This window comes from Pteropus vampyrus, unplaced genomic scaffold, assembly GCF_000151845.1.
Source record: "Pteropus vampyrus isolate Shadow unplaced genomic scaffold, Pvam_2.0 Scaffold70, whole genome shotgun sequence".
Lineage (NCBI taxonomy): Eukaryota > Metazoa > Chordata > Mammalia > Chiroptera > Pteropodidae > Pteropus > Pteropus vampyrus.
Window position 1 is genome coordinate 2,558,334 of NW_011888851.1, and position 12,558 is coordinate 2,570,891.

At 33.2% G+C, this 12,558-nt stretch overlaps 1 long non-coding RNA gene across 1 annotated transcript in view; it reads right to left on the reverse strand.

Moving 5' to 3' along the window:
* LOC111740923 overlaps positions 1-12,231 on the reverse strand; it is a 14,052-nt gene extending 1,821 nt beyond the window's left edge. The window contains exons 1-2 of the long non-coding RNA XR_002780810.1: positions 12,170-12,231; positions 1,733-1,832 (exon numbers count right to left, since the gene is read on the reverse strand). This is a non-coding gene — a long non-coding RNA (uncharacterized LOC111740923). The remainder of the gene's footprint in view (positions 1-1,732; positions 1,833-12,169) is intronic.
* Between the last annotated feature and the right edge of the window lie 327 nt (positions 12,232-12,558).

The window sequence follows — 12,558 nt, forward strand, 5'->3', positions numbered from 1 at the left end:
AACCCACAATTTCAAGTAAGCCATTTTAGCAAAGACTGTTAGCCATCTACCAATATCTATTGCTTCTTCTTTCTGATATTGAACCCCCCACCAGATTTTCACTGGGTTCAAGGTCTTCAAACTATAAATGACAATTCCTGGCTTCCCTTGCAACTAGGCTCTGTGACTAAATCCTAATTAATGACATGTGAGCCAGAAGTGGTGTATATAATTTCCAGGTTTTATCCTTAACTTTATCCTCTTTTCCCCTTTCTACTGCCTGGATAGTTGCTATAACCAACCATTTTTGTGGACACAGAAATGGAAACCTGTGTTTTAAATATAACAGAATAAATATACTAGCCCAGCATTGCCTACTTCTATACAGGCATAAAAGTAAAAAAGAAACTCTCACAGTATTGTATCTCACTGTATTATATCTTTGTTTTAATAGCATAAATGATTCACCCAATAATATAGCCATCAGTGAATTCAGCCTTCGATTCTATTCAGTAGTGACCTAGTCCACACATTTAGGTTCCATTTTCAAAAAAATGGTTTTAATTATAAACTAAGACATCTCAACTTTCATAGTTCATACGAATCCCTGCTGATTACTAAGACCAATGTCGTTTTTAATCCAATATATCCTATAAAATAATGGTAGGAGGAATCCTTATCCTTAACACATTGTAGTCAAATATATTTTTTACAATTTCAACTTCGATAAATAGTCTTACACTACACAAACATAGTATGAACTATAAACATAGTATAAAATATAAACACTAAGGCCAACAATAACAAAGTAATCAGTATTAGGTTGTAATAGCCACCAGATTGTCTTTAGAAAACTGTTTCTTCAAATAAAATATCTTTGTGAATCCTGAAATCTCAAGAACCCAAAGGTCATTAACCAGAGATCATTAACTTTTCTGCCAGTATACTAGCAAAATTATCCACAATATTCTCACTTTATCGGTTTACTGCCACATCTCTCCTCCAACTTGAGCTAATTCATAAAGCATTATGTGAGTATGTAAAACCAGAACCTGATATTTAACCAGCATTTATCTTGAGAATAAAGAATAAACCACAACTTGATCATGGTAATTGTGCCAGTTACTACAGACCGGTATACTCAACAACCATTCCAACCTACTTCTAGCATGCCTTCTTGTAGAATAAAGGCTGGAAAGCTAAAACCCACATTCCACAGAGGGTTCTGCATGGGACCCAGGTTCTTCTAAGCCCACTCACATTCTGTAAGCTACCTAATAACTTACATTACATCTCTTTCTGTTTAGCTAACCTCAAATCTATTTCTGCAACTAAGAATCCTGACTGCTACAGTGATATTTAACTCCCTGCCTCTTTAAGGATTGAAGACATGAGGAGATTCATCAAACATATTTTTTATGGCTATCTTCTTATCATTGGCACTTTTAACAGTAATTATTTTGTTAAGGGAGAGAGAAGAAAGCACCAGTCAGGATACTAGGTCTTGAGAGCTGTGAGTGCTAATCAGAATGTTAAACAGCTACCTTCTTTTTCCAGGCTGACTCACAAGCCATCTGCGAAGACACGTACTCATTTTCACACTGGTGGCCTCGATATGGAAGCCAATGTCTGGAGATACATAGTGCAACTAAGCTTCGGATGGGTATTTGATAATGTGTCATACTTCTAGAGGCTAAAGGAGTGAGCAACAGGAGCTACAGTCACAAGAAACTGTTGATAGAGGAGTCGTTACCTTGCTTCGTGTAGGTTTGTAGTTTTGAAAGTGTAGTTCTCAACCACTGGCATCAATATCTCCTGGAAATTTTTGCATGCATACTCACATGCCAGACCTACTAAATCAGAACTCAGGGTTAGACTCCAGAATCTGTTTTATCAAAGCCCCTAAATGATTCTAATGCATGCTTAATTCTGAGGACCACTGATGTAGGTTGTCTGACCCCAGTGGAGGTTAAATAGAGTTTAAGAAAAATAGTGTTAGGGTAACAGGGGAAAAGATGATTGGAGAAAAGTCTTTAATTTAAAAGAAAGCACATGTTAGAAATAGAATATTAAGGCAAATCTTTTCTTATATAAAATGGAAAAGGCATTAGTAGAAAGAGCATTGTGCTGTGAATCTAAATCATTGGCTTTGACTTTTGAATTTTTAACTAATAATTAAGTAACTTTGAAATAATCACTTAACTTTTCTGGGATGCCATTTCCTCATTTGTAAATTGAAGAAATGGAATGAGATCTTCTCCAATATCCACAATTCCATTTTCTAACAGTTCTGAACAAAATTAATGCTATTATCCTTAGGATCATTTTGCTTACTTAGTATCATGCCCTTTCTGATATAAATCTGATAATAAAAATTTCCCAACATTCTATTTCTCAATTTAGAAATAGTACCTGGAGAAAATTACCAAAGGATTCATGTCATTCTCTACCTTAAGTTAATGGTCCAGGACTATACTCCAGCTTAATTCAGGGGAGGTAAAATCCACTGGATATCTTAAAGACCAATTTAACATTTAAAATGTTGGGAATTTAACAATGTGCTAGAAATACATTCAAATTAATTATATGTGTCTTTTATATTATTGATGATTTTGATCACACATGAAACTTGAATGTTAAGAACTAAATTTTCATACTTTAGAATACTGTGTGTGTGTGTGTGTGTGTGTGTGTGTTAAATGCTTTAATCTACTTTCAAAATTTAAGAATTATGACTCACTGGCATTCACCTAAAACTCAGGCAGGTAGTAATTACATTGGGGAAAACCAAAATATTACATCTGTTAACAAACTAGAAACATTGTGATATTGACAGGAGATTGTGTCTACTCTGTGAACTTGGGAACTACAGAGGAAAAAAAAGAAGTCATCTATGTAATTGAAGTTTGTATGCTGGAGGAAAGAAGGGCTTGGTCTACCTACGAAGCAGCAGGGATGAAGAGCTAATTGGTTAATAAATTTGCTGAAGATGGATATGTAAACACATTGCAAAGCTATAAAATAATAAATTAATAAAGAATTCCAGAGGAAGTTACAGCAAAATGTGTACCTTAAGACTGAGACTGTATCTTTCTTCCCACCACCTATCTTGGCAGATAGTAGTATTTAGTAAATATTTGAGATTGAATGAATGAATAAAGAACAAGAATGAGAATATTATAATTCTTTGTATATAATCACAAAGAAATACAAATTTTAGCTGTATATTTCAAGCAGGAACAGGTTACTTTACTTTTAATGACCCTAAAATGTAGTATCCTCTTTCAAATTTTTGTATTGCCAATAGAGTGAGCATGAAAAGTTCATGCAAATTTTATTATGTTCAACTTTGTGAAATGATAGATTCAGTACTATGGGCCTACAAATTCAACTGGTCCAATTTAATATTCTTTTATCTAGGAGACATCATTTACATTATAAAAACTGACTAGAACTATCTTTTGTAAAGACTGAGTCACAAAGAATTAATCCTGGCTTTCGAAGGAATGAGGCCAGTACATCTTCGGAAGACCCTCCTCCTTAAAACATGTGACTGCCAATATCTATAGCATTAGTTTCAGAGCATAAATTCTTTAAAAAAACAATAAATGAAATATAGTGTTGTTCTAGAGCTATTATAAAAAAAAAAACACTTAGAAAAGAGTCTTAAAAATAGAAAGTTTTAAAATTAGATAGTGGTGATGGTTGCACAACTCAATGACTGTACTAAAAACTACTAAACTGTACACTTTAAAAGGTGAATTTTATAGTTTATCTATTATAGCTCAACAATTTTTTTTTTTAAATAGAAACTAGAGCTACAAAGAATGGAAATACAAATGTACTCTCTGGACCATTCTATAGCTCCAAGACAGAGGAAGAGGAGCACATTCCTGCCAACCCCCAGACATCTGCCTGGTTGTGAGCCAACCTTCACAGTATCATCTTTGGAAAAGATTGCATGTCACAGCTCACACCCTTGCCAAGTCATGAAAGTAAATATACATGCAGTATTAATAGCCTCTGGTATTTTCAGCACGATGCTTGAATTCTGGAAAGGGATCCCCTGAACATTCCTAAATTAAAGCATGTTGAGAACTGTCATCTTTGCAAAATGCCATTTGAGTCTTTGTGGGAAGGATCTTTTTCAAATCCACTTATTCAGTCAAGCTCATATAGCTGGTTCTAGGATGTAGAAAAAGTATAGAGAATTACCTATAAACCATGATTATTAATCTGGTGGAAGAGGAAATCAGGAATTCCAGATAAAAGGCTGGAACACTCAAAAAAATATGCATATGAACAGACTCAATTTTCCATACAACGTCAAGGGCCCAAGGGCCTTTCAGTTCTTTCCATAGACCCCTTATTAGGAATCCTAGGTCTATATTCTGCATGTCCCCATTGCATTCTATTAGTTTGAGTATTTTAGTAAAATTTAACATTGAAAACTAAATACTATAATCTCAGAAAGGCTCTAAATAGACTATCACTTTTCTTTACATTAATGTCTTAAATTTCTTGACTAGACTCTACAGTGGCTTTTATTGGAATGCAAATGACACTGGACAATGGGAGCAAGAAACTCAGACTGAAATCATAATTTATGTTTCAATTGCCTTCGGCTTCTCTCTGTTTTTCTTTTTTTTAATTTTCCACTTGTCATTACTTATAATATTATTCGATTCCCAGTGTTTCTTTGACATTGCATAGATATTTCTTATATACCTAGACAGGCATATATAGTTTAAAAATTGTTTAGAAGTCTTATTTTTAACAATAGCTATTTCCGTTAATTATCACCAACAATTATAATCTGTAGCAAAAGACTTCTGAAGAAAACAAGAACTCAGTCATTTCCCACAACATATTACTTGGCCCTGACCATACTGAGTAAGAGTCTCAAGACAAAGTTTTTAATATATTTTAAAAGCATCTCTTTTATAAAAAAGGGGCTGGAATAAAAAATGGCAAGAATTTATTAAGCATCTTTTATATTCTCAGTCCTCTGTTTAAATGCTAACAAAAACACAAAGGAAAAATAGATTCTTCCTTCAAAAGGCTCACTATCAGTGAAGGCAAGAATGGCAAATATAAGGCAATGAGAAAATGGAAGAATGATTGGTTCTAAGTATTCACCTTCAAAGAGGGACTACATTTGAACATCAAGAAGACAAAAAGGACCACAAAAGAAATACACTATTTCAACATAGACAACGAAGACATTGAAATTGTTAAAGATTGTGCTTACCTTGGTTCAGTCATCAACTCAAATGGAGACTGCAGCCAAGAAATCAAGAAAAGGCTGAGACTCAGAATGGCAGCAGTGGAAAAATTGGGAAAGATCACAAAGAGCAAAGATGTGTCATCGGAGACCAAGGCTAAAGTCATTCACACTGTTGTGATCCTAATTACTATGTATGGATGCAAACGTTGGAAAGTGAAGAAGTTTGACTGAAAAAAAAATTGATTCATTTGAAATATGATGTTGGAGGAGAGAAGAGAGCTCAACAAATATCCTGAACCACCAGAAAGATGAACAGGTGGGTCCTAGAGAAAATTAAGCCTAAAACATCACTGGAAACAAAAATGACATAAGTAAAGTTGTCCTACTTTGGGGACATCATGAGAAGGCAGCGTTCTTTGGAAAAAATAATAATTCTGGGAAAAAGAGAAGAAAGCAGGAAATGAGAAAGACCAAATGTGAGATGGATCCACTCCGTAAAAGAAGCCACAGGCCTGTGTCTACAGGAGCTGAGCAGGGCTATAAAGAATAGGACATTGTGGACATCACTCATTCACAGGGTCTCCAGGAGTTGGAGCTGACTCAATTGCATGTAACACACATGTTAACATTCATAAACCATAAAAGAAAACAATGTTTCAAATAAAGAGAGAAGTGTTCTATATTCTACTGTCCAACTTGCCTATAATAAAAACTGAGGACTTTATGAATGCTACACTGAAATAACAAAATTCTGGGGTGGGGTTGGGGGTTGTGGTAACATGTCAACAGTCACGAATAAGAAGTTATTTCCTGGCATTCTGCATAACTCCATGCTATGCAATAGTACCTTAAAAATTAAGAAGTCATGTCCTTTCCACATAAATGGGCTTACAATCCAAGTTTATATTTCCCATCTGATGAGAAAGAAAAGGTTGCTTTTTCTTTCCTACTTGAAGTTCCAACAGGAAGTGTCAAAGGAGAAATCTGTTCTTGCAAGATTCTCAACCAGAAACAGAAACATTCCCATCAAAAATATAGCAAGTAGGACTGTTCTCCTGAGATTTCTAACCTAATTAGCAAGATGAAAGCATCTTTCAGATATTCCTTTGCTTGTGTGTTTAGAGATGATTAAAAAAAAAAAAGCACTGACTGTATTTCTCCTTTGCTATCTATGGAACACAGGCTGTGTCACTTGAGGTAAAAGGTGGCTTACAAAAAAAAATTAATTTGCAGGTCATTTAGAAAGAGAGCTGGAATGAAATAAAGTAACCCAGACCGATTCTCAGAGATTCCCAACCAATTCTCATATAAGTTATAATAACATCTAATGGATTTTATCCCTAAACAAAGTAGGTAATTATAAGAATGAATGAAGTTAGTTCATTCAAACAGGATTTTATTGAAGGGTCCTTTTGTGTGATAACAGCCCAATCCTGGAACACAGTCAATCAATGATGTTACATTAAGAAGTGGCACCTCGAATCCCTTGCCAGACCCACATTAGCACAGTAGGCATTACACGGTGATAGTAATGTCAATATGTGTGTGTTTGAGTGTGTGTGAGTGTGTGTGTGTGTGTATATGTGTGTGTGTGTGTGTGTTTTACTATGCTGCATAGAACATGCACATAGAAAAGTACTTAAACTATACATATACTCTTTGATAATTATTTAAACAAATACATCAATCCAAATCAAGAAATAGAATATCATCAGTACCCCAGAAGCCCTTTGTTGTATAATTCCCTTGGAGATAACCACTATCTTTACTTTTATTCATCATTTTCTTGCTTTTCTTTATAGTGTTACTACTTATTATGTATTCTTAAACAATAGTTTGGTTTTGTCTGTTTTTAAATTTACAAAAACAAAATCATAATGTAGGCATTTTTTTATGCCATGGTTTCTTTATTAATCTTACAATTGTGACAATTTTCATGGTGCTGCCTTTAACTGTCACCTGTTCATTTACATTATTCTTTATAATTTATAATTTATAAATTGTTTCCCAATTTATTTTTCCATTATCTTGGGGCTGATGTGCAAGGATTTCTTTAGGGTATACTCCTGGAATTGCTAGATCATATTGTATATATATTCAGCATTCCTCAAGCTTTCTTTCAGTGATTTTACATCCTAATTTTAGCCAATCTGGTCAGTGTGCCATTGTCATTTCAATTTTTATTTTTATAATTGCTAATGAAGTTGTGCAGTTTTTTCTATGTCTGGCCATTTTCCAGTCAATCTGGAATGATTTCACTGTTGTGATTATAAAACTATATATCAACTGTGCTTTAATTCTCATCAGTCATTGAAACAGCCTGCAAAGGAAGGAATGCTTTTTTGTTATATATACTGCTTGATGTTATAAAGAAATGTTTTTTTAAACCCAGCCTTTATCTAGTCCTTAAGCTAATTGTGATGAAGTTGTACAGGATAAAAGATGAAACTTGAACTCTTTCTGCTGCAAAAAGGCTATTTAGTACAGAAACGGAGAACTTAAGATCCATCAATGCAGAGCATTATAATAATAGCTGATTGAATTGGTTTCTATTTTCTGAGCGACATTACAGACTTTGATATATAGGGAAACAGTAGAATTCTCTTCTAACTGAAACAGCCCTAGAATTTCAGAGTAAGAAAGATGTAATATGCTATTATGTTTCTTAAAAAGGTATTCATAAACTATTTACCTCACGTACCCCAAATGGTCAAACGTGAGCTATAAAGAACGTTTTCTGAGAGTCCCTATTTTGCAGGAATGCAGTCTGCTCTGCATAACCTTGGGTGAGGACAACAGAGAGCCATTCTGTGCCTGGCGTTAATCTTTTAATCCTCTGAAATCATTTGGTTTATTGTCCTAATCTACCTGTTTTTCATTGTCTTTGTATTATAAATCAAAAAGGAAATCTTTTCAGCAGGTGCTAAATTATAAGAGAAATTTTAAACTGCTAATTTTGGACAATAGATACTTAAACAAAACTTTGTTTTATTTCTTACTCAAATTCCATGAATATATATCCATTTCCTAGTTATTATTCTTTTATGAAAAAAAATTTCCAAGCTCTATCCACATAATAAGTATGCTTCTAAAGTACATAACTACAGAAGATACATATAAATGTAAATGAAAGAATGTATAATTACACGAACAGCATAAATACTGTTCGAAGGTTTTATCATCCTGGGGGTTTTGTTTATTTATTTATTTTTCCTGTCCTTTTCAGAGTAAATATAAAACTTACAAGAGAGCACTAAATTAAGTATATGAAGAAAAAATGTAAAAACAGTTAACCTGTTATCACTCACATGAAAATAAAACCAATTGTTTAGCCGAAATGAATAAAATAAATTCGGTCAGAATAGTTGCTTCATCTGGTCATCGCCTTAATGTCTTCAGGAAGCAAATTAGAGAAGTAGAATGGCTTGGGTTATGTTAACACATTTACTCTGTCGGAGATGACAGCACAGGGCAATTTTCCTAAATGGGTAACTGCTCCAAGATTTCTAGCAAACATTTTTGACAAGGATAGTTTTACTCAACTTTATATCTCAATATATTAAAATATTCCTTTTTTATTAAAATGCATTTTATATTTATATGAGACATTATATTCAATATAACATCCTTAATATCTAGCACAGTGGCAAGTACTTATTAAATACTCAAATGTTTGTTGAATGAATCAATGGAACTTTTCTGTGGCCCACAATTCACTTTATTTTGAAGGTTTAATTTAAAAAGTATGATATACTCATTTTTAAATAAAGGCATATAAAATTTCCAGTTTAGTCAGGTTATAGCTTTGCAATCAAAATAAGTCTAAAAACAGAACAAGAGAATCTCTCATAGTCTTTCTTTCCAATAGCCAGCATGAGCATCCACAAGCCAATCAGTACATTTTAAATTATGAAAATAAAGACTAAAGTTTTGTCTCTCTTATTAGAGGGCAAGAAAACAGTCTTTATAATAACAGTAAAGGAAAATTTTGCCCCTTCTCCAGATCCAGCATGTTATAACGGAAAGAACATGGACGGTAGCCCCACTCATGTTCATTCAACAAATATCTACTAAAAACCTAAGTCAGGCACTGTGTCAGAAATAAACTAAATAGAATAAAAACAAAAACAAACAAAACCAGCCCTTGCCAATCTTGCACTTGTTTGGGGGTATTCCATTCACTCCTTTCTTCAAATCTCATTTTTACCACTTAGATGACTTTGTATAAATTAATAAGGTTCCTAAACCTCAACTTTTCACCTGTAAAAATTAGGGACTTTTTAATCTAGTTTTAAGTAAGCTACTAGAAGGATGAACTATGACAGTGCATATACAGTAACTAACCCATGGTAGACCCTAGTATTGGTTACCTGCTCTCATCTGCTCCCTCTTCTGCAAACGACCAGTTATTTTAAGAAAGGTCAAGAGGTTTTCATTTTTATGATGTAATTTATTCTTTTGAGATCCTCTAAATCAAAGAACAAGTATCATAATCTACACTTTCGGGGTAGAGGAACCAAATTTATAACACCAGATCTATCACCTGTATGTTCAGATTTTCCCTATGTCTTGTTTACTAAACTGCCCATAATGACTTCTATAAGTGTCACCTGGGGAGTGAAATAAAAATGCCCACAAAGTCCTCTGGATGCACAAGGAAAAAGAAAAAAGAATAAAGTTTGGGAAGAAGGACTGAAATATAAAGGGGAAAGAGACACAAAAAAGCAATAATACTTCATATCAACTTTGTTTGATAGTACAAAATAATCTAAAAAAATCAGTGGAGTCAATACAAAAGTCAAGATTTTAATCGACTTGACTCATTTGGTACTACTTTTATTGTTTTTATTATTTATTTAACACAAATATTAGTAAAAACAAGTTTATCTCTGTAGTTTGACATAATCAAAGGAAAAGTAACAAAATGACAAATTGGAAAAAATATTTATCAAATGTAGAAAATATTAACATCCATAATATATAAAGAGTTAAAGAAGTAAAAGGGAAGCAACCTAAAAGAAAACAAAAAAGACAAAAAACTCAGGCCATTCTGAGAACTATATACAATCAAAAATATTAAATCTCACTAATAATTAATAATTTAAAACACTAAGGTAACATTTTTTCCTATCAGATTAATAATATCCATTTTTGCTAAGAGTGTTTAAAAATATAAATTCTCTTAGGGTATATTTGGGAATGTAAATTTATGTAAAATTTATGGAGTGCAAGTTGAAAAAGCCTATAAATATTTAAAATGTGTGTACTCTTTGGACAAGCAATTCCATTTCTGAGGATTTATCCTATGGATATACATATGCAAATATGCAGACTATAAATAACTGTTTCTTGTAGCATTTTTTATAACAGTGAGAAGTTGGAAACATTCTACATGTTCTTAGATAAGGAAATAGTTTTAAAAAATATGGATACATGTATATGACATGGGAAAATGCCATAAAAAATATTATGAATAAAAAATAAGTTATAGAACAAAATGTACATTTTATTCCAATTTGTGCAAAAAAATGAATTATATATGTGTTTATATCTTTGCCATATGTCTAGAAAGAAAGCTTGGAAGATATTAACCAATCTATTAATAGTATTTATTGTAAGGAGCAAATGATTATCAGTTTTGGGAGTCAAGGGGATGAAGGGCATGTTCTAGGTTATATTATTTTAATTGTTATAATATTGTTTTATATATATGCACAGGCATGTGTGTGTGTGTATGTGTGAGTATATATATATATACACATGTGTGTGTGTGTGTGTGTGTGTGTGTGTGTGTGTGTAGGGAGAGAGAGAGAGAGAAAGAGAAAGAGAGGCAGAGGAAATTTTCTACTCCTTTTGTCATTTAGAATTTCTATTCAAAGAAAAATAAAACTCAGGCAGAAAGAAATTGTTTGGATGATGTAAAAATTAAATATTGTTTATTTTTCTCATTTTTCATGGTCTTGCATGAATAGTTAGTAAAATCCATGCCTTTTTATCCTTTGCAGGATGGCTAAATTTGCTGAAATGCAGGTTCGAGTTTCTCCCAAGGAAGATGTTAATAAATTCAAGTTGATATGATGTGGGAAAAATGATCTTCAATAGTTTTCTCTACTATTGCAATAGAATCTGTCATTCCTTGGCACTATACCTCAGGTGAACATAACCATTTGATGAAATGTTTGTTTTATCAAACCTCTTTATGTTTGTATGTCTTGTCTTCTCATCTATATTTTTAGTCTGTCCAGATTCAGTTTCTGGGTTCTCTGATCTCTCACAGTGCATAGAAGCAGGCAAAGCAATTAACCTGGTGAAACCTCAATTCATGGACATCTAAATAATAGCAAGAGATATACCAATATCTGCATGATTACTGTTCCAAAGAAATAAGAAAGCACTTATCAAGTCTTGTCAAAAAATCTCAGGCTTCAGTCTTGAAGAACCTGGACTGTTTCTATGAGACTCCTTAACCTAATTTCAAAGCTTTAACTTAATTAAAAAATAGTAAGACTCTAGATCTAGAATTTGATTCACATGTCAAGAAAAAAAAATCTTACACATGAATACACAATTATACACTGCTTAATGAATTTTCAGTAAACAAAGCATTTTCTAACAACAGTAACATGGGTAGGAAGGAAACTGATAATTCAGTCTTCTCAATGACAAGAGTAGTAGTAGCATATGAGAAAGTAATCATAGTACTGCTTCATGTCTTTGATAGGAATGCGCCAACTCCCACAGCTACATCACTACTACACACCCTACCTGCTCCCCACCCAACATACACATAAACAGACACTCACACACAACCAAAAATTAGAAAATCAGAGCCCAGATCCCAGAAGCAGGAGTCTTTTGTGTCAGTGGGTAGAGAATTATCCAGATGAAGATGGGAACATGCACACAAACTCATAGGGTGCCCCACATAGAGATAGAGAAAGAGGAAGAAGAGAAAGGACATACCTAGTGCCTTCTACATCATTGTTACTTCTTGATGACAAAGTTTAATGCCACAAAGCAGGTCCCTGAAATGAATTTTTTTCATTAGCAAAAGTATTACTTTACATTATTCTCAAATTCCTAAAGGGGACATGCAAGTACATTAAGTTGAGGTAGACCAGACAGGTAGCATTAGTTAGATAAGCCAGACACATTTTGATCAAATCAAACATTTAAGGATAGTCTTTGTATCTATAAATAATTGCTCATCCCTCTTTCTCTTCAAATATATACTTCTCAATCTATCACTTGTCTGCTTTTAGAAAGATACAGGTTGTTAAAATATTGCAATCTTGTCCTAATTTAACTGTAAAAAATCAACAGCCTAACCTTGATAAGTGGTAACTCATCCT